The 22,766-nt window shown below is 38.0% G+C and overlaps 1 protein-coding gene across 1 annotated transcript in view; it reads left to right on the top strand.

Annotated features, from left to right (window-relative positions):
* Positions 1–1,557: 1,557 nt before the first annotated feature.
* LOC101173893 (3',5'-cyclic-AMP phosphodiesterase 4B) overlaps positions 1,558–22,766 on the top strand; it is a 73,012-nt gene continuing 51,803 nt past the window's right edge. The window contains exons 1-2 of the mRNA XM_023965353.2: positions 1,558–1,709; positions 5,982–6,050. The gene's annotated coding sequence lies outside the window, so the exon portion shown is untranslated. The remainder of the gene's footprint in view (positions 1,710–5,981; positions 6,051–22,766) is intronic.

Below are 22,766 nucleotides of genomic sequence, written 5' to 3'. Positions count from 1 at the left end.
GGGCAGACCAATCCTCATCCAGCACAAATTCTTACCAAGTTAGAATCTGCAGCAGAGCTTCTGGAAAGCTGCATCTGGAGAGCTTTAAATGGCGGGTAAATATTGTTTTGTAATATATTTTTGTCAGATTTTTAAAAAGATTCAACATAAATGCGATAAACCTCTAAGTGTGCCGAATAAATAGTCTTTTCTGCTGTTTTTAAAAATCATTTTTTATGTCCTAATTATGTGGATGAACATAGTGCAGCTCTGTGGAAAAGTGCCAGAGGGTTTTTCTTTTCTTTTCTTCTTTTTTTTTTTTTTTTTTTTGCTAAGCATTTCCAGGCCAAATTAAGACAGGTTTCAACCACTAAGCAGCATTAGCTCTTTTTTTTTTGATGGTTCTGAAAGGTACTTATGTGTCTTACCTTTATTGTAATTCAGGAAGAGTGCTTTTAAATTCTTATCAAATTGTCATTTTTTAACTATTCTGCCTTAAATCACCAAAACTCTAGAGAAAAAAAAATCAAATAACATTTAGAATGTTATTGAATTTTTTACTACCTTGGTTTCAACAGTCTTTCATAGAGTTTAACATGTTTACTCCTCAGTGATTTAATATTAATGTGTTTTTTTACCAATTGAAGATGGTGCGTTTTTCACTTCATGCGTGTTGCCTCTGCACCCTGCTGCTCCTATGATCCTGCTCTGAGCCAGTACATCCCTGTAAAATAAAGGAAACTTTTAAATTTTTTTAAATTATGTTTTTTTTAACCTAAATCTGAATTTTTGAGCAAAGTGATTCTCCAAAATGAAAGCACATTCCTCTCCAGGTTGAACTCTATTCACAAATTGCACAAATCCGCAAAAAAGGGGGGAGAAAAATCAATTTAACGTGGCTGAGCAAGATTGGCAAGTTGTTAATTATTGAATAAAGGAAAAAAAAACTGGCCTTTTTTTGTAATTTGTTCTAACTCAGTGACACCCTAAATGTAGGAAGTGGCGAAATATGCATGGAATTTTTTCAAGATGGAAAAACGGAAGAAAATGAAGACGAAGAAGGGCCAAGGGACATCTATTCATTTTTGTTCCAGGACAGCTGTTGCCTGGCAACAACCAAGTTATTCCAAACCATTGGAGTTTGGCCTTGAACGCATCACAGTATCTAAGTTATTGAGTGACACTGTAAAACATCTTATAGCTGCAAACTGATGGTCAAAGAATTCTTTCAAACGCTAATGGATAGCAAAAACACAAACTTACAGAACAGACATATATTGCATTGCCGTGTGGGTGGATTTGATAGAATATTAATGAATAAGCTCAAATAACTAGGATCTTTACCTTCTATAAAAATATCAAACCTAGTCACTCTATGAATAACTTTTATTACTAGAACGTAATAAAGGCTTTTTAGAGCAATCTATATGTGGAAACCTCTATATGAGAACATATGTAGACAGGACCGGCGTTCTGGTCGAACAGATCCATTCTGCTCCGGTCACAAAGTTGAATGGTCGCCAGAGGGCAGTGCGCGTGCGCGCGCGGCTGGCATACGTCGTCAGCGCTGAAGCCAATAGAAGTGCTCGCGGGGTCGCGAGGGTAGCAAGCGCGCGCGAATGGCACCGAGAGGAGACTGACTGCGGCTCGGCGGAGAGCGGACTCATCCCGAGCAGAGGCTTCCCGGCGCCCAGCGAAGGAGCACTAAAAGCGAAAACAAAAGAAACAAGGTTTGTCCTTAAGTTCTCTGTCACTGCTATCCTCTCAACCACCGTCGCCGTATTTTTTACGACATTTCTTTGAAGTTTGGGGGCATTTACACAGAACGGCAAGTGTCCTTTTTTTAAGGACGAAAGAGGTTTATCTATTTATCTTGTCATCGTTAGACACGCAGTTCCGTCCTTTTGGAGCTAACTCTTTAATGAAATTGAGTCCCGACATCACCTCATTCAGTAATGAAGTGAGCACGCCGTGGTCCTCATCGACCACCGTGGCTTTTTGTTTTCAGTTTCTGCCTCATTGTGACTGTGAGCGCTGCATGATGCGTATGTTTGTAGTCTCGTGAAATGCTCAATTTTCTCCGTAAATAAATGAATGGCGGCAACAAAGCAAACAAATGAACCGCCATTGATTGACTCTTTTTTTATGTAGGAGGCAAACAATAGAAATGTCTGTTACGGTAGGCTTGTGTAAGCACAACTATGGAGTGAATGAGAAGTGCCTGATGGTCGTAAAACTAAGTTTGATTTGTTATCAGACGTCCAGTCCGGCTGTTTAACAACAGTGTGCGTCAAAAGAGTTAATCTGCGATTTCCTAAAGACGAATGACACTAAATCTGCTCACTGGTTTAGTCTGGAGTGAGGATATTATATCTAATCTGTCTAAACTGTGTCACAGTTTTTACTACTTATCCAAAAAGGACGAACTCTTTTGGCAAACAACATTAATCTTTCACAGTTTCAAAACCACATCAAAGCAGATACTTTTTTTTCCTTCCCAGAAGGGGCATCTACCAAAACGTGTCTGTAATCTTTAGTGATATGAATGTTGTCTACAATTTTATTTAAAAAAGCATCAATCCAAAATAACAGCAGTTGTTCATTTGCAACCATTGTTTGCAACTCCATCATGAACCTGTATTATTTTGACTTTTTGTCAGCTTTTCGTTGTGTGACACCATAAAACCCCCCACACAAATGACTCATTTTGAAATTAATGAGTCTCAGCTAATATAACAAGGGATTAAAACATTTAAAACATTCACTGTGTTTAAGGACTGGACTGAGTGACCCCTTCCTTCTTGCTTCCAAGGAGGTAGTACCCGCTGGTTCCAAGATGCCTAAATCCCATAGACTTCAATTGAGAAATAAACAACTATTACTCAGTCATAATATTTTTTCAGAATAATCATTTTTGCCCCACCTTTAAAAAAAAAACATGTTTCTATTAATCCTGCTTTTTGTTTGTATGTCGTGCAAATTATTGAAGTTATAAACTGGCCAGGCTGCATGGTGGCGCAGTGGTTAGCGCTCTTGCCTCACAGGCCCGGCTGGGAGACTTGAACAGAACACAGCAATCAGGGACATTTCTGTGTGGAGTTTGCATGTTCTCCCCGTGCATGCGTGGGTTTTCTCCGGAGACTCCGGCTTCCTCATAGGTATCATAGGTTTTATAGGTGAATTGGTTAATCTAAATTGTCCACAGGTGGGAATGTGTGTGCATGGGTGTGTGATTGTGACCCTGCGACAGGTTGGCGACCTGTCCAGGATGTCCCCTGCTTTCGCCCATAAGTGGCCGGGATAGGCTCCGGCAGCCCCGTGACCCAGAAAGGGATAAACGGAAGAAGATGAATGAAAGAAATGAATAAACTGGCCAGTCAGGTGTCAGTGTATGCAGTCTTGTGTCAAACGTTGGATTTGGCAGATTTGTGTTCCGCCTGCTCTTAGGTGGTAGGGGTGTGAACTTTCCACAAGCTCATTCTTGCCTGATTGGCAAAGTGGTTGCCATAGAAACAGTGACCCAGGCTGCTTTGGACCAATCACTGCTTACTGATGTCGTCTGGCTCCAAAATGGCGACATCGCTAAGAAATGGCAATTGAATTCACTTCATTTCGTTGGAGCCGGATGTAAGACATCTTCTTTGGGTGATGTCACACTCACTCAGTCCAGTCCTCACACGCAGTCAATGGTTAAAAAACCAAACCGTATGTTACAACATTGAACAGAATCATAGGGAAAGTGAATCACTGCATCCCTACTGCATACGTCTGCATATATTGACTTTGAAAGTGTCAAATACGTGTTTTGAGCTAAATTTATGCAGGATTCATTATTTATTGTTGTTTTTCATTACACCAGGCTTAGTATAAGCCAACTGAAAGTGTGTTTTCAGTATTGCTTGCTTATTATTACATTTGATGAATGACATTTTGATTGTTTGTTGTTGCTTTTTGTAATACACAAATAATGTATTGAACCAAATTGAAACGGTAACAAAAAAAATTGAGGTTTTAACAGAATCGCGAGGAAAGTGAACTGTTGCATCTCTAGGTTTAATGTCATATTGTTTCTGTAGCCATTACATGACATTATGAGAAGGTAAAAACTGTAACCTGGTAGGATTTTGCCTTTTCAATTTGAACTTTGCAACACCCAAGTGGTGTGCAGCATTAGAAATTTTTCAGTAGTAGTAATAATAACAATCCATTTCGTGTCATTTCTTAAGTGGGATTGCAAAAGCATATCAAATGCATGCAACATCGTGTTTCCATCTTCTTTAGAATCTTGGAAAGCTCTTAATGACATCTCTAGGAACTGTTGACAAGCATAAAATATAATTGTTTCGCCAAGCTTGATAAGAAATTGACAAAAAATAAAAGCAGCTGTGGGGTCCGACCTGGGCTGGCTTATGTGCTTTTTATTGTTTGTCTATGCTGAAACAAAACGACAACATGCCAACATGCAGCTGCGTTTTGAAAGGATTGTCAGACGGATGACTGAGTTGGTGGCTGTTTGGTGGCGTTGCTGCAGATGCGATTACTGAGGTGACTTATCTGGGGTTTTTTTTGGCTTCCAAACGAGGAGGTGACATTTTGCTTTTTAAAATCATTTGCGTGTTACCTTATGAGCTATTAAAACATATTTTTGTTCAAAAGTTATTTTGTGTTTGATACCAGATAAGGTAAAAATCATATTGAGCAAATCCCACTTAATTCACGTAACCCATTTAGTTCAAAAGACTTTCTATCAATCACTTATCGAGACATTGTTAGATTACTTTTTACTTTTGAGTTGTTATCATTGATCTTTATCTATAAAATTTGTTTTATTCATCAACCTTTTACATTTAACAAAAAAAATCAGTTAAATCAATGAAGAGTTTCTTTATTATCTGAACTAATAATGCCACTTGCTGGCTTAGAGCAAGTTTATGTTATTATAGAAAGCCAGAAGATGCATTAGTGTAATTAAATAAGATGCAAATTGGAATGCAGGACAAAGAAACGCTTTCTTGATGATCTAATTCCCTCAGTCATTTAAAGACCAACTTGTAATTGGTTATAAGATGGTATTAAGTCCACAAGGAATCTGACATTTAGCTGTTTTAAAGACATGCTATACTTTGTGGTTTTTGTGTGTCTGAAAGAAGATTTTGGGTTTTAGAAAGTGCTATTTTAGAAAAACATCAAAGCAGTCAAATGACCAAAATGTCCTCCCAGCAAAGACTCAAACACGCTAATCAAAGTTTCAAAATAAAATGTTAGTTTTATAGCATTGATCCAAGTCAGTCTTTTACCATATTCTACTATTGGACACTTTTCACCACATGGGGGAATCATAATGATCATAAAGGTGAAAAGTAGATCCAAACAGTCTAGACCAGTGTGAAGGCTGTTCTTGGGATTGCAGAAGGAAAAAATGTAAGAAATTTGACTAATTTTGTTTTGGTTAAGTTTTTTTTTTTTTTTTTTTTTTTTGGCTGTTTTAGGTCAAATATCTCTGCTCAAAGTTTCTGGTTGAGGTATTGATTGAAACTAATGTAAAGACCGGATTCTTTTTATTTCTTTTCAAACTTAAACACAAAAATATGTGACTTTATTGATGACAAATTCAAGTATAGAGAAAATGTATGAGCTGAATAAAGCATTAAAGATGTTCAACGCAAAGGTTTTTATAGAAATGTATCTTTTTAAATCTGAGAAATGCTTTCAATTTTTGTACACTTGCTCTTTAAACAATAATGATGAAAGCAGGTGATGCCTGCTCTGCTCTGCCCAGCTGAAGCAGTGTCAAGTTTTCATGCAAACAGGTTTGTCCAGTCATAATGAGGAATTCAAATTCAGCCTTTTGCATGACAGCTGGTAAAACATGCGAGTCTGCAGCAGAGCTTAAAGGTCCAGAGATCAGCTGTCGCTCTGCCTGCCTTAAAGCTGACGCTGGTGTTTTTCCTTCCTGATAACTTTCGGTGTTTCTTGTACTTTCAATGTTTCCTGTCATTTAGGTCCAGAACCTGCTGAGTCAGATTCCCGATCAGCCCGTTGCCGCTGCTTCAAGGAGAACAGCCTCATCCGTGAGTTCATTTTTCTGTGTCTTGATACACACGATGTGGCTAAAAATCAATCAGAACCGAAAAACATGTTGCTGACTAAGGTCTTCAACGTTTCTGCACTGCATTTGGGTTCTCAGTTTTCAGGGCTGTTTGTATTATCGAACAAAGGGTTGGCAATTTAATACCGGACATACACTACCGGACAATGTTCAGTGTATGAAAAACAATCCTTGGGTATGTGATTGTTTTCAAAGTGCTTCTAAGCAGAGTATTGCTAAAAACCCTTTATTTAATACACAAGAATTAGGTTTACGCTGATGTATTGTTTTCTTTTTCTATAAAAAAGAAATACTGCAGAAAAAAGTTTTATTCAGTATAATAGATGTTTTGAGAGATGATAGTTCATATTTTAATTAAAAACATTTTTTACAAAGCTATTTTTTATTTTTTCTACTATTATCCAAATAATCTGAACATGTATAAAAAAGTTGGTTTAACTCTGAAAGGTACGCTGGGGAGAAGGTAATCATTTAAACAATGAAACCGGCATATGTTGGAGCATCTTGTGCCCCTCCCTGCTGGCAGGGAGGCACAGGTGGACCCTGCAGCGTTGCTCAGACTCCTGCACAAGCAGACAGATGCTCGCCTTTAATCTGTGAGCGCTGGCCACTCAAAGCGTGAAGGCGTTGTCGAGACAGCCTTACATTTTCCCTCTGTTTTGTTTTGATCTTTTTGTGTAGCTATTATTTTGTCTTCAGCGTTTGACTTCATGGTACCTTTTTGCCATCAGCAACTTTGTAAATAAAGTTTTATTAAAGCTCTGGGAACAAAAGTTCAGGAAACTTAAATTTTCATGTGGTTGCCACCTTGTGATTTTCAGTAGAATTAACAGAAAAAGCAGTAATTGGGAGTCTGTATCACATGATGCATTTTGATTTAGAGTGGAGGTCATGGTTTAATTAAAAAAATATATATAAATTGTAAGAAATGAAAGAATGCTGCTCTTTTGTGTGCAAAACCTCTTCCAGTGTGATGTCCACACAAAAAACCAAACTTTGTTTTTTCACCACAGAAACGCTGGTAAATGATTCAAGTTTGCGATTTTTTCATAGAATTTATTTATTGACTATATCCATGTGGTAAATAAAACAATACAAATACTAGTCTGTGTGGTACAGAATAAGTTTGAGTATGATCCAGCTCCCTCATACACCTGCCTTTAACACTGACCTCAGAAGACGAGGATGGCCATGTCTGCTAATGTTTTTTATTTAGCTCCAATGAGTTTTCTTAAGATAGAGGAGTAAAATTATTGCTTGTTTCTTCTACAACAACTTAATAACATGTTATCCAATGAAAAAAAGTTACCTCCAGAAAATGAAATACATTTTTACATATTATGAGATCAGTAGAAAAACACAGCTGTTAAGATGCAAACCGAAATGGCTAAAAAGAAAAGCAACATCACTAAATGATCAATTTCTCAGGTGTTTACTTTCTGGCAGCAGGTGTCTCAGGTGGCATGTCTCTCTGTCAGAGACATGCCCAAATGACGCTTGAAACCTGATGCTTTGAACTCAGTGCACTCGTACTCACTCGCTACCCACACCTGGGAAAAAGGAACTGCTCCCTTTTTAAAGGGGATCGCACAAAAACAATACAGCTGTGTACGTGCAAGGAGCAGCTATGGTGACAGCTATTACACTCTCACATCTTTGACTACTTTAGTTGTTTAGTTGTAAATTAGAATCAGTTCAGAATCAGTTTTTTTGGAATTCGAACTTTCAAATTACGCAGTAATTTATGAAGAAAATTAGGAACATTCAGTGATTTCTAATGAAAAACGATTTTTTACTGTTTTTCTCGTGATACTAACTTAAGATGTCGTTTTCTTGAGAAAAAAGGCCATACTTTTATTCCAATATCTCAAGAAAAACCTATTTATTATCTCTTATACCATGGGCCGGGTGAATACTCGATTCTGATTGGCTGCTGGGTGGGGATTAAAGTGAGAATCAACAGTGATGATGTCTAAAAAGGAAGTTCCGGTCACATAGCTTAAGTGTTCTATATCACTACGCTGGCCTCTTTGAAACAAACGCTTGCAAACAAACTGTAGGTCACGTGATTTCTTTCAAGGTTGGTGTCGGCTCAGCGCGTTATGACAACACGCCGCACCATGTAACAAATATTCAAACTTTGCTGTTTGAAAAATATGCATTTTAATTGATACTTGATCAAGAACTGTTTTCTTTCCGTCTCAATACATCTATAACTATAGCAGGTAAATTGCTCTAGATGATTAAACGTTATTGTTGGCTTAAAAGTAGTCTGCTTTCAATTTATGTATCAGATTAACAAGGTCATTGTTTTTTTCCGTTACATGTATACTGATGAAATTTCCTGAGGCAACCTCACAGACACATGGTGTGACAGCAGAACAATCCGGGACATTTGGCTCGGTTATTGTGGGCTCAGAGGGCCTGACCGGCCCATTCTCTCTGTGTTTGTTTTTTCTGGAGTCTGTACACTCACATCCAGTGGGTTCCCTTCAGTGGCCTCCACAGTGACGTCATCTTTCAACTGCCAAAGATCCCTGTTGTTTCTCTTCCTCCGCAACACGCTCTTCTGGGTGCTCACGCTTCTGAAAAGCTTATTTCTGCTAGAAGCTGCTTTTTAGGCTGAATGAAAGAGGAAATAATTTAGTTAGATGAACAGATCAATTCTTGTCTAGGTCATCTGCTTATGCATTTTCTAATTTTGGTTTTTCTTTCTAAAAAGCTGCTTTAAAGTTACCATTTCTTTTCTAATTTGTTTATATAATTTTATTTATAGTGTACGCAACTGACAAAATACCAAAAGAGACTTGTTGTTATCCTTTTTATTCTTGCATTCACAACCAGACTACTGTATTTTAAAATCCTAAAATTATAGAAAAACATTTTCATTTATTTATTGGTCTGTTTATGTGCACTACAACCATTGACTGTATATGGGAATTGGACTGAGTGAATGTGACGTCACCCTTAGAAAATGTCTTACTTCCGGCTCCAATGAAATGATGTCCGTTCAGTCGCAATTTTTTTGCGATCCAGATGAGGTCAGTAAGCAGTGATTGGTCTGAGTCATTGTTTCTATGGCAACCACTTCCGCCAATCAGGAGTGAGTTGTAGTTAAAGTCCACACCCCTACCACTGGAAAGCGAGTTACACAAAATCTGTCAATCAAACGTTTTAAGCGTTGGACGTGGGATCACATACTTTTATTGAGCCATCTGATCTAATCTGTTTACAACTTGAATAACTTGCAACAAAGAAAAATAGCATGAAAAAATATTCGGATTAGCAAGAACATGTTATAAAATGGTAGCAGAGCAAGAATGGTTATTCTGAATAATATAATGAAGCTGTTTATTTCTTAAAAGAAGTCTATGGGTTTTTTCTTCTTTGAGCCTGTGGTCACTTCTTATTTGGATCAGGAGGAAAGAGGGCTCACAGAGTCCAGCTCTTAAAGCAGTCAATGACCACAACAGAATAATTTCCTACTAGAAATGTAATTTTATATGTATATGTAAATGTAATCATTTACATTTGCAATTCTTTGGAATACCTGATACAATTAATGCTAATCTGTCAGTGTTTAGTTATTCCACTGTGATAAAAGCTATGGTAGAGCGTCAACTGTGCACATTCAATAGCAGTGTTCCAGCTCAGTCAGGATGAAGACAGCTGCATGAAGTGCAGCCACTGCTTTGTGTGTAGGACATGCCCACACCAACAGTGTGGGAAGAATGGATAAGATTAGAAAACCAATGCTGTATGAGCCCTAAAAAACCTGCCTTAAACCTTCCAGCAACTCTGTGCAATTTGTCATGAAACAATACCCTAAACCTTAAAGAAAATCAATGTGAGGAACTGTCAACAGTGACTGGTGCCCCATATGTTACATTTAATGTGTCTTTTAGCAGCAGTTGGGTGAGATGATCGCATTTGTTCATATTGCACTAACATTGCCGTTCTGCAGGGTTGATTTTTTTCTTTAGGTCACTCATGTTATGTCCTTGCAAACTACAAATGCACTGACTAATAAAAATAAAGTTTTTCCTCTTGTACGATATATTCATGTATGTGCCAAAGAATAATCCCATGTGAAAGCAGATGCTTATGTGTATTTTATGTTACAAAGTGTTGTAAATCACTTTTGTACTTATTGAGGAAACAAATTTTCATCTTTTTAATCTACCTTATTTTTTAGAGCATAAGTCGCATGATCCAAAAAAAAGAATACTTAAGAAAAAGAAAAACAAACAAGTCGCTCCAGAGTATAAATCGCACTTTTGAGAAAAAAGTGCAACGCCTCTGATCAAATCTGCCAAGCCTGGTGTAATGCTGTTTTCACACTGAACAGGATTCAAATTTGCCTCTTTTCTGACTGCATCAAGCTTGATACTCAATGCATATCCAATATATATTCTCAACCAGATGCTCCCGTCGCATCTGAGAAGCTATTGTCAAGTTTCTAGCCCCATTGCTAAATGGAAGCATTGACTGTATATGTCATAGAAGACACGGATGGCATTGAGAGATCAGGTTTTTTTATGTTAACTATCTACAAAAGCACCGGTAGCAGGTTTCCATTCAGTCTTTTTTATTCTTATGTCAATTATTACTTTCTATAATGCAGGAGCTGCATCAGACTGATGGTACTTTTAGCTAGATTTCCATCTCTCTGTTTTTAGCTATACTTCTGTCTCTCTCTGTGACCTAGTTTAATGACTTGTTGTCCCGCATTAGCCGAGAAAGGAACGTAAAAACAATGTTTGTTTTGGATGGTGGTCTTCTACGATGCTCTAAGTAGCAAATACGGATACACACACCTGCAGTGCCCTCTAGTGATTGTTAGTTAAAACAAGTTGTCAGTGGGAAAATAGCAAATATATGAGCCTATTTATGTTTTAAAAAGAATCTTAAATAAGTTGCTCCTGCGTATGAGTTGCACCCCTGGCCAAACCTTGAAAAACTGTGACTTGTACTCCGGAAAATACGTTACATTTGTTTTTTGCTTTATTCAAATGTCATGCTAAAACAGAAAGAAAGAAGAGCTCTACACTCTCACACACTTACATTCAAATAATAACCTATTAGCTCATAACAAAATGAAAAAATGTTTGAATACTAAAAGTTCCCTCTGAGTAACAGGAATGGAAGCCTCGTTTCGCCTTTTGTTCCTAAATAAACATTTTCAAAAGGGACATGAATAAATTAGCGAAATAAGAAGTTTATTGTATTTTACAATCATACCCTGACAAATTCTTTATGAGCTAAGTTTAAAACAAAAACACAACAGAAAACTTAGTTTAGTTTTCAAATCAAGCAAGAACAATAACGCTGTTTTTTATAAATAATAAAACGTTTTTAAAAAAAGCATTTGGTGACACAGTTTTCAGAGTCACTAATTATCTCTGACTTTTGTCAGCTTTTTATAGATCCATGACCTTTTTTGTTTTTTTTTAAGACTCCAACAACAGTGTTTTTTTTTTTTTTTGCCTGCTTTAGATTTAGGCAAATAGAAGTTGTTACTTTCCGTTCCTTTTGGATTTGGGATGACATTTGACATTATCAGACTCTTAAAATCTGTGGTTTGAGGCTTATTTTAAGGATCACAATGATGCTTTACCCTATTTTGTTTGGTCAAACGAAATAGAGACTGGTTATATTTAGGGTGAAATAAAACACGAGAAACCCAACCTGTTGCTGTACTGAAACCAGCGATCCTCTGACTGTTGGTAACCACTTCTGCATTTTCTGCTCAGATTTCTGAGCTGTTACAAAAATTCAAATGGCAAACATTCATTCTTCTCTAAATGAGTCCAGTTTGTGAAGGTGAGTTTGAATTTTAATCTGTAGTAGTTAAAGCTTACTTTTTCCTTTTCTTTTATTTACTGACTTATCTGCAGGCAGTAAATTAGTGTAAAGTTGGGTAGTCATTGTTGAGGCGCACAGATGGCTTTTAGAAAGTCTAACTGCCAGACTCCATAGCAGTTTAACTCAATTCGAACGCTGTAGTTCACATGATTTCTTTAGCTTTTTTTGTTTGGGCACCACAAAAGATGCTTTGTGTGGGTGACCAGCAGTCCTGAATTAACGACAGACACTGACTCACTCTGCAGAGCTCTCCATTGTGCATTGCAGCAATGTGAGGTCGTTTTTACCAGTCAAGTATGCACGTTCTCACTAAATGTTTGGATATTGCACAAATTGTTTTGATTTCAGCAATGTTTATGTATAACCTTCATGTGTATGTTGGATGGAAGTTTATGAGTGTATTACATTAGATCAATGAGACTCAGAGTGTGTTTGACAACTCATAGGTCATACGGAAGTTTGACCCAAATGTTTGCTACAGGTTTTTGGGTTATTCGGGCCCATGGGTGGTCATAGACAGGAGCACCCGCATCTTAAGGGGAGTGCAGGTGTGTCTTCCAGTTCTCTTGAGGCTTGTTTAGCCACCATAAAGGACGTCTTGAAAATGGGACATACAATTGTTTTGCGTGTGGTAAGTGTATCGTGAAGTATTTGTTAGGGTAATGTACTGTAAGTTGTCCGCATTTATGTGGAACGGGTGATGCTGTTGTAAAGTGCCCTTACGTGCATTCTGGTCATTAGTAAGATGCAATTAATGGCCCCTTACGGCTCCCTCGTGAATCCCGCACCCATAGGATGTGCATGTGATATGCAAGTTCCCGCAGGATGCCTGAGGGATGCCTGCAAAAACTACCCTCTGATAGTCTAATTTCCTAATTTCTAACAGTCAGGGTCCCTGTAAGGAGCGCGCATAGGGATCCTTGCGCAGGAAAGGTAAATATAAGGTAAAGGTAAATATATCCCCCCTATATTTACCTTTGCCTGTTGTACAAACGTTCGCTATGACTTGAAACTTGCAGCGAAAAAATGTTCATGAACCTTTTTGCTGTACTAGCTCACCGAGCAGTGTATGACCATGATGTTTTGTGCGAGCCCCCTGTATGCCCTGTACAGGTTTGACCGTTATTCACCTCTAAAGGGCAGTTGTGACCTAAGGCTTTAACAGGTTAATTCACTGATGTCCGGTGATCCATTATGCTGCAGATTAGGGCTGCACGATATGAGGAAAACTCGCGATATGCGATATTAGAGATTAATATTGCGATAACGAAATCATTTGCGGTATCTAAACAAATAGCAAAATAAACAAAAACATCATTCACATTTCATTGCAACAGTTATAATTACACTCCAAATGAGCCTCGTCGACATAGGTAACAAACATCTAACATAATAGGCCTCCATTCGATTGGTCAAATGCATAAAGACATTTATTTGATTCGTTAAATACTTCATGCTGCCATTAGATTGTTTTAGCACATTTAAGGTTTACGATTTATTGCGATTTTTGCCGTCTTTTGCGATATGTATATTGCAGAGCTGGATATTGCGATAACGATAAATTTGCGGTATATTGTGCAGGCCTACTGCAGATGCTGCTTTACACAAAAGAGTTTTTTATTCACTGACATATCTGTACACAAACAGACTACAGTATTTCAGAGTTATGTCTAAAATCTTTCAGTAATCTTTGATGCATCCTTTTAAATGTGAGGAATTTAATGAAGAGTGAAGGAATATGTATTTAACAGGACTTTTTTTTAAAATATCTTGGCTGTTTTGTTTTTGCTCTTTTTGTTTTAAAGCTGCAGTTGGAGGAAGAAAATCGGCTCAGGTCAGAGTTCCATCAAAGCCTCCCACATTTAACAGAAGATTCAATTCAAGAGCATTATAAACTCATGAATAACAACCAGCTTAGACTGGGAGAGGGCCTCATACTATTCTATTGAAACAACGTTGATTTTTATCAATAACCATGTTGCTAAATATAACACATGTAATTTAAAGTTGCCTCAGCCAATAGCATACCCCCGGGTTTACGAAAAGCCAAAGCACCCCGATAGCTAAAGTGTTTTGTGTGGTTCAATTGAAACAGTCTCTTGAGCGGAAACATCATTTAGCGTAGCTTGACCTACTTTTTTGAAATCTCAAGAGCTACTGTTGTCACATTGTGCACCTGCCAGAAAAAACAAAAATCTAATCTTAAAGTTAAAGCAGCTAGATATAATATAGCTTTGTATTTTTATATTAGCTCCCATTTATACAATTGCTTGTAGCGTGGATCTTGCGGTACTTTTACTTTTGAAAACTGTTAGGCAGGTTTTTTGTCCTGCAGCCAGTGTATCTGCTCTAACTCATTATAAAGGTTTCTATTTGAAACAACATCCTTTTCAATCCACGCTGTTAGCATTTAGTGAAACTGGGACTGGAGATGTCAGATCTGAAATGCATGTCGCTAATAGTTGCAAAAAGAAAATTAAAAAGTCAAACAAAAAACGTTTGAATTTTGAGACAAAAAGAAGCCTTTAGAGACTCGTCACAATCGTCTTATTCATCAAAGAGCTGCACTACTTTAAAAAAATGTGGTTGCTTGTCATCTTTGTGGGGATGAGTGTCTCCTAGCTGCGCGCAAATCTCTTTGATGATAATAAAAAGAAGATCCACATATTTGTTTTGGCAGTTGCTGCGATATTAAAAAAAAGGCATGTATTGCATAAAGTAATCGGTCTATTAAAAGTCAAAGGAGGCACGATAAAGTGTTAATAAAGCCAGAGATCACAACCATTTTTACAAGCTTATGCCAGCTTGGTGCTCAAGTTGCTTTTGTTTGTGTAGGTCCCTTGCGTGCTCTTACTTTAATGATTGCTAGTGTTCTCCTAAAAACCTGAAACTAGTATTTCCAGTCATCATCTTGAGTGCAGCCTCGCGACCGTGCATTCTTTTACACAATTAATTATTTGTAAAGGAACTAACAGCCTTTGGGGGGACGCCCTTTTGCTGTGGTTACAACAGTGAGAGGTCACTTAAGCAATTAACTTCAAGGAAATTCTCCTGTTTCTCTGTGTAGTGCAGTGATCTTTGAAAATCTAAGGGTTTTTTAGCTATGAGTCTTGAAGTTTTTTCTTCTGAAAGAAATCTTGACAGAGATAAGGATATTAGAGTTGCAACACTGATCTTTCTTGATCAATGTCTCCTTGGAGAACAGTTTTAAACATACAAATTAACAAACTAAGTTTCGACATTTAGACTGTGTACATATAATAACTGGTTGAATAATCTCGGAAGTCATCCAAAGGGTTCTAAAGGGCAAAAATAAAGCCTGAAGCTACAGTATGTTGCCATGGAGTCTAAAGTTTACTTTGCTTAACTGCCCATATGCTCTTTTTTATTTTTTATAATATTACATTTTTAAGAAACACGCTTTCGTGGTAAACCCAGCGGAGGTTATGGGCTGTTTCCATTATAAACGTCTCTGCTGAAGGTCAACAGCTTTTTGACCTTACGATGGAGTCTAGTTTTAGATAGAATCCTCATTCAGTGAGGCAGCACCTGCCAACAGCTGGTACATCGTGAGGTCAAAGTGTAGAGAAACTGCTGCTAGTAGATTCCTGCACGGCTGAACGATTAATTGCATTGCAATGTGATAAAACATGATTATCTAATCTATATTTGTGTTATTTGACCACATGCTGTGGTCAAATAACACAAATATGAAGTTATCATAATTTGTGGAGAAAGTCTATATTTGATTCTCTCCGTTGTACCAAAAGCCGTTGCTGCTTCAGTAACTTTATCACAAACAGAACCAGCCCAAGTAGAACATGTTAAGAACATCACGTTATTTGTAATTTTTTGAAACATAATCCCTCAATTTCAACAGTTATGGTAAATATAACTGCATAAAACCTTAACATTATATTACGTTTTAAATACACTTTGTCTATGGATTTTTTGTGATGCCAACATAAAAATATTCTAACAATAAAAATATTTCTTTTCATATGTTCGACATTACTCAATCCTACAACAAAGGTTTTTTTAAAATGTCTTAATTAAATTTAATATTAGTAATGTTTTTACGGATTAATTATTTAATATGAAAAAGCTTAAAAACAACAGCAAAAATGAATCACAATTGGAACACTAGTTTAAAAAAAAAGGAATTCAATTAAATAAAAGAAATAATCACTGATCATCTAATGTGATGAGATCTGGTGATACAATCTTTGTACAAAGAGATAAGATTCTACTGCCAAATCTCCAACAGTTTGCGACCAAACTGTCCTCAGATATCATGTTCACCCACAATGAGCACTTCTAGAGCTTGAGAGCAGAGAGGATGTAATGGCCTGCCAGCAGTTTTGACTTGGACACTTGTGGGAACAGCTTGGGCACTCTGTGCCAGAGTGAGCAATACAACCTGATGGCGGTATTCCTCTACGTGCAACCCAGGCTGCTTTTAGTTAAATTTAAGTTGTTGTTTTTTTATTTACCATTATATATTTTTTTCCAAACGTCTGTCATGCAATCCAACAAACAAGAGTTGGTGATTTAATCTTACTTGAGAAGATGTTTTTTTTTCCATGGGTGAAACCCATGGGTGTAACCCAAAAACTTAACTCTGCTTCATGGAACAAAAGGAGAGAGAAAAAACTACTGCTTTTTAAAATATAATTATATTACATATCATATCATATTGACTTAGATCTATCTAGAGATTCATTCTATATAATAACTGGAGCTGAACAAGTACTTTGTATATGTAAATTGGGATATACACTCACTGGCCTCTTTATTAGGCAGCTGGTGTTAAAGCACATTTCTCATCAACCTATCACTTGGCAGCAACTCAATGCACCAATTTTTTTTTGCAAGGCCGTTTACAGTTCCAATTAAATGCAAACTTTTTTGATCTCCTGTGTGAACGTGAAATGACCCAAAAGTGACCCGCATGCGCAGAATAGTACTCAACGGTGAACGACGTCACTCGTTTGCGGAAGTAGCTAACATTAACAATAGATGTCAACAACAGTGTTGTCAAAGCGGAGCTCTTTTTGCATTATTACATTTATTTTCACAAAGGAGCCAGCACAATTACAATTTTCTCATTTTAAGAAGGCATTGGAGCCAGGGTCATCTGTACCCACTGTTGTGGAATGGGGATGTGTATGTGCTGGGGCCGTGCGCGTGTCTGTAAGAGGGAGGAGAGAGCTACTGCACGCGCTCTCTCCTCTCTGAGAGGCAGTGAGAGGGGCAGTGGGTGCATGCATTCATGTTGTGTGTTAGGGAGAAAAGGAGAACGATAATAAAACATGGCTTCCCCCAGAATACATGCTATTGACTCTTTATTAACTCGCTCTGGAGAATCTGACGGTCCTAACGGGGAAGTGAAGGAGGATCCACCTTCGGTCACCCGCGCTTCTGACCACGGTCGAAAAGGGTAAAAAAAAGTCAGCCCTGGAAAGGTTCAACACCACGCTCTGCCATTTCGCTGGAATTTTTTTCAAATAAGAGCCCACGAGTTTAGCCTGATTAGGGCTGTAACCCCAAATATGAATCAAATCAGTGAACTCGCTTTCCTCCCACTGACTGGTCAGCAGCATCGTCCGCCATGGTTGATGTTTATGTTCTTGTTCCCGCCTACTTCAATGCAGAATTATGACGTTTGTAGCGTATCAATGATGTACCGGTCGGATACATGTGGCCTGGCCGTTCAGACGGGGGTTGCATTTCAAAAGATCGGATACGTATCAGATTCAGGACCACATACCCATGGAGCCTGTGTCACATTTGGAATTATCAGATCTGTGTCGTTCAGACTGTCATTAAAAGATTAGATACAGGTTGCATAGGGGCAAAAAAATCGGAATTGGGTGGTTTCAGCTTGCAGTGTGAACGTAGTCTAGTCGTGTAGACATGGTCAAGATGATCTGCTGCTGGTCAAACCAAGTATCAGAATAGAGAGGAAATGTGACTTTGAACATGGCATGGTTGTTGGTGCCAGACGGGCTGGTCTGAGTATTTCAGAAAGTGTTGATCTGCTGGAAATTTCACCCACAACCATCTCTAGGGTTTACAAAGAATGGTCTGAAAAAGAGAAAATATCCAGTGAGTGGCAGTTCTGGAAGGCAAGAGGGGGTCAGACATGGTACTAGCAAGATGTACCCAATAAAGTGGCCAGTGAGTGTAGATGCTTTCTCAATTTGATTAGAAAATGTTTTTTCTATGTTAAGCACTTTGAGTTGCGTCAGTTGGAAAAGTTTTCTCAAGTTAAGTCGAAAAACTAATTTTAATCACAGAAACACAATGAGAAAGAATAAGCTAGCCTGGATTGCCTCTGGAAAAAATGAATATTCCCTTTGCTGCTTGTTAAAAAGGAACCCCACTATGTGGGAGATTTATTGTTGTGTTGTTAACTGGAGAGGTGATTAATAGTGTCTGAAATGGCATCAAGAGATAGTGATTCTTTTTGTTGATGGTTTCTGCAGTATTGCCAACTTGGCAAGGTGGTTGTTAATTTTACGCTTTTGTTAAATTTTTTTGTGAATATTTCATACAAAGACCTGCCACAAATATGGTTACTTTAACTGTTTGTTTTTTGAGGACTATTTGCTGACTATGACTTGAAGTATGCAATGGCATCACTCTTCTTAATGAACATCAAAAGAAGCTAACATAGGCTAGTCCCACAGCCAACTGCATAGACCGTTAAAATGAAAAAGCAATCCTTCAAAATGCTTTTTCATTTTCAAAAGGTTCTCTTGTAAATGTGTAGCAAAATTCAGTTAAAAATGCCTAATTTGACAATTAAAATGGACTAACAGAAATTCTTTTTCATTTTCACAATGTAACTGCATCAAATGACTCAAAAATAAAAATTAAAAACCAATACTTCAAAATGCTTTTTCATTTTCTACTTAAAAATCAATTATTCTGTGTCATCATTAAAGCGAAAATGCAAAGAGGGGAATACATTTCATTTTCACTGAAAACTGTCACATAACTCAATTCAACTTAGGTTTCCCAGAAGGGAGGCGGGGCGATGACAAAAGTGCCATCTCCGTGTGTCCGGCTGCGCTGCTAAAAGACACAGACATGTCTAAGAGCAGTGCGGCCAGGCTTGTAGCTTTGTGTTAGCCGCAGGGGAGATGGTTTTGTGACGACTTTGCACTCCTGATGATTGTACACAGCTTCTCAGGACTACATACCGGTAGTAGCATTTCCGCCTTCCGCAGACCTCCTTCGGACGCACCGCGGTTCATCGAAACTTTCCCCAGACTACCTTTGTCTTCAGACCGGTAGCCGCCTCAGCTTAGCCTTAGCTGGTCCGCGAAGCCCTGTGAACCAATAGTGTCCTGCAGCTTCCCGCTGATTTGGCTGTTCGAGGACAGCTGGACCCCAGTAACAGCTCTAGCAGATTTCGCCATGCTAAACGTTTGCCGTTTTCTGGTTGGACAAATCACATATCTTCTAAAGGTGCTTTTATTACTGTCATGATTATTATTAAGGGCCTTCTCGCACATAATTTTTTTAATCCGTGCGGTCAGCGCTTTTTTCTTGGCTGCAAGGACCCGGAAGAAGGGCTAGCATTAGGCTAATACGTGCTAAAAACACTAGCCGTGGAGGGACTTAACTCCAGGCGGTCAATCCAGCAATGAGCAACTTGGATGTAAATATGTGGGAATTACATCCGCCTTTATTTTGTCTGGACACTACTGGAAACACATATTCATATGATGTTTTAGAGTTTTTCAGATCTGCGTAGCAACACCTCCGTCTTTGGCGATCCGGAGTTTTGGATCGCGGGGCTTCGCGCTGCCGGTCTGAAGACAAAGCTAGTCCGGGGGAAGTTTCGACGAACCTTCGGACGTACCGTGGAAGGCGGAAGGGCTGCTACGTAGTCCTGACAAGCTGTGTACAATCATCAGGAATGCACAACTGTCACAAAGCCCTCTCCTCTGCCGGTAACACAAAGTTAACAGCCTGGCTGCACTGCTCCTATGTCTGTGTCTCTTAATTTTGCTACACATTTACCAGAGAACTTTTTGAAAATGAAACGTCAAAACCATTTTCTGTATCATTTTAATTAAGTGACAGAATAAGCTGTGTTGAAGAAATAATTAAGAAGCATTGCTTTTTTATTTTAATTTGAAGTCAAAAAATACAGCTTCATTTTGAAAATGAAAAAGCTTTTCTGGTTTTGACTTTTATTTTTAATTATGATACACAAATGCTTCCATAAGAATCAGCCTCATTCCTTTTAATAACATCTGTTAAAAAAAATGTTAAAAGCTAAATGTTGCATATCTTACAATAAGTAGGGCAAAAGGATAAAATAAGCATTGCATGATTCTTTAATCATGTCATTAGTTTTTAACTAAAGCTGGCACTAGAAAATAAATGAACAAACCATGGGCAAATCTAACTACGGCAACGGCTTCCATAGTAATTCACAAGGGTGAGCTGCAGCACACTAATTAGTAACTCTTGATGTTTTTCTCATCAGCAGTAATGCAAACATCAGTGAAAGTAGGACGTTTAGCTCCTTTCAAACAGGCACTTAAAGAATATCCAAGGTCTGACTCTACCCTTAACAGTCCCTTCAGAGGTGGATTGTGGCCATCCTTGTGTGCTTCTTCACTTGATCATCAGTAAATCATAAAACTTCTCGTTGTCAAGACATGTGACGTGTGAGACCTGGCAGAAAAACATAGATCTTTTTACAACCAGATGGGGTTGTGCGCATGATTCAATTTTCTTATTTTTATTTTATCAACATTTATCAAAATTGATTGATTAAAGTGAATACAAAAGATGTTTTATCTGGAGTCTTGTAATTACTTCACATGTGACTGCAGCATCACTTAACTGTTACAACATTGTGACTTACCCTTTCAAACAGAACCTGTTCCAACTACCATATGGTTTTCTGGCTAGCTTTGTATGTGAGGCTGCATGCAACAAAATATTACACAAGCAACAATGTGGTTGTTTGACACAGCACAGCAAAGATACCATATAAGACCTCTTAAAAGTTGAACAAAGCTGTGTGAAAGAACTGGGATGTGTGTTGCTGAAGTCTAATAGCATCAATAATGATCTTAGAGATTACTCTCCATCACTTTGTAGTCAGAAAAGTAAAAAACAATATTGAAGACAGCTATCAATCTTCTCAAGATTGGACAATTGAGCAAATTTATAAAAAATAGACCTAACAACGCTTTAGGAAATACAAAACACTAACACATCCAAATTATCTTTAATGAAAATGTTGGACCGTCATGTTCATAGAAGGATCAAAGGAAGATTGATCAAATCTGATTAATTTATAAGGATTTCAAAGAAAAACATGAAAGAACATGGAAGCACGACTACATTTTACAAAAAGCACCCGAGGAAATCAAACAACTTGATGCAGAAGATAAATAATCAATAGCAACAGCCAACACAAGAAAGACTGAGAAGTAAAACAAATTAGGTTTGACATGATCTCAGTCAAAGTTGAGATATGCTCTCAGTTATAGTAGGTCTTTACAAGCTCCAACCATTGACTGTATGGACTGAGTGACCCTTCCTCCTCACATTCCAATAAAGAAGTACTCACTGGCCTCAAAAAGTCCCTTAGACTTCTATTAAAAAATAAACAGATATTACACGATCATTATACTTTTCAGCAAAACCATTCTTGCCCTACTACATTTTTAACATGTTGTTGCCAATCCCAATTTGCTAATCTTAGTGGTTTTTCGTGATATTTTTCTCTGTAGTGCAACCTATAAGCCGTGGTGCAGCGGTAGGGCGGTCGACCCATGATCATAATATTGCAGGTTCGATTCCCGCCTTGCACACCCATGTGTCAAAGTGTCCTTGGGCAAGACACTGAACTCCACCTTGCCTCTGGTGGGAGGTTGGCGCCAGTGTTTGGCAGCGGAGCCGCCATCAGTGTGTGAATGTGTGTGTGCATGGGTGAATGGGACTGTGACTGTAAAGCGCTTTGGGCCTTCGAAAGAGGGTAGAAAACGCTATATAAGTATACGTCATTTACCATTTACCATAAGGTGACCAGTTGGATGCCTCAGTAAAAGCATGTGGTCTCACGTTGAATGTTCAATACGTTTCATTGACAGATTAACAGAAGCTCGCTTTCAGTAGTAGGGGTGTGGACTTCCAACAAGCTCACTCCAGATTGGCGAGATTGGGTACCGTACAAATGTTGTTGACTCAGCCTGACAAGGACCAATCACTGGTGACGTCCGTATCGCAAAAATATGGGGTCTGAATTACCTTGAGTCTGGAAGCAAGTCTACAGCAGACATCACTTACCTGCTCCAGTTCTCATATACGGTCAGTGGCTCTAACATAATGGTATATCAACTAAAAAAAACATTCAGTACGGGCTAAAATGTGTCTGTATGAGTCAAATATATAGCCACAGAAACAGATTTATTACTTATAAAGATTTGTCATAGTTTTGCAAAAAAAATATTTTTTTTTGCTTTATGTTGAATGGGATGTTGTAAAATGTCTTGTTTGTTTGAGGATGAATGTATGTAAAAACCAGAATGTACTGATTGTATTTTATTTTCAACTACAAAAACACGTCAAAGCTTTCGCACAGCAGCAACTACAAATTACTGACTGGATTTTATTAGCAATTTGTATTTACCATGAACAGTCTAATGTTGTTCATAGTTGTAAATTTATATTTTTCATTTGTCTCTACTTAAGTTAGCACAAGGGCAAAGTGCTTCCCAAACGTGCTATCGTGGGCGGAAACCATAAAGATCAATAGTGTCAAGGAAAACATCAATAG

Source organism: Oryzias latipes, chromosome 17, assembly GCF_053564925.1.
Source record: "Oryzias latipes strain Hd-rR chromosome 17, Olatipes_Hd-rR_3.1".
In the NCBI taxonomy this organism is placed as follows: domain Eukaryota; kingdom Metazoa; phylum Chordata; class Actinopteri; order Beloniformes; family Adrianichthyidae; genus Oryzias; species Oryzias latipes.
Note: the sequence above shows the minus strand (reverse complement) of the source record. Positions and strands in the feature narration are given on the sequence as shown.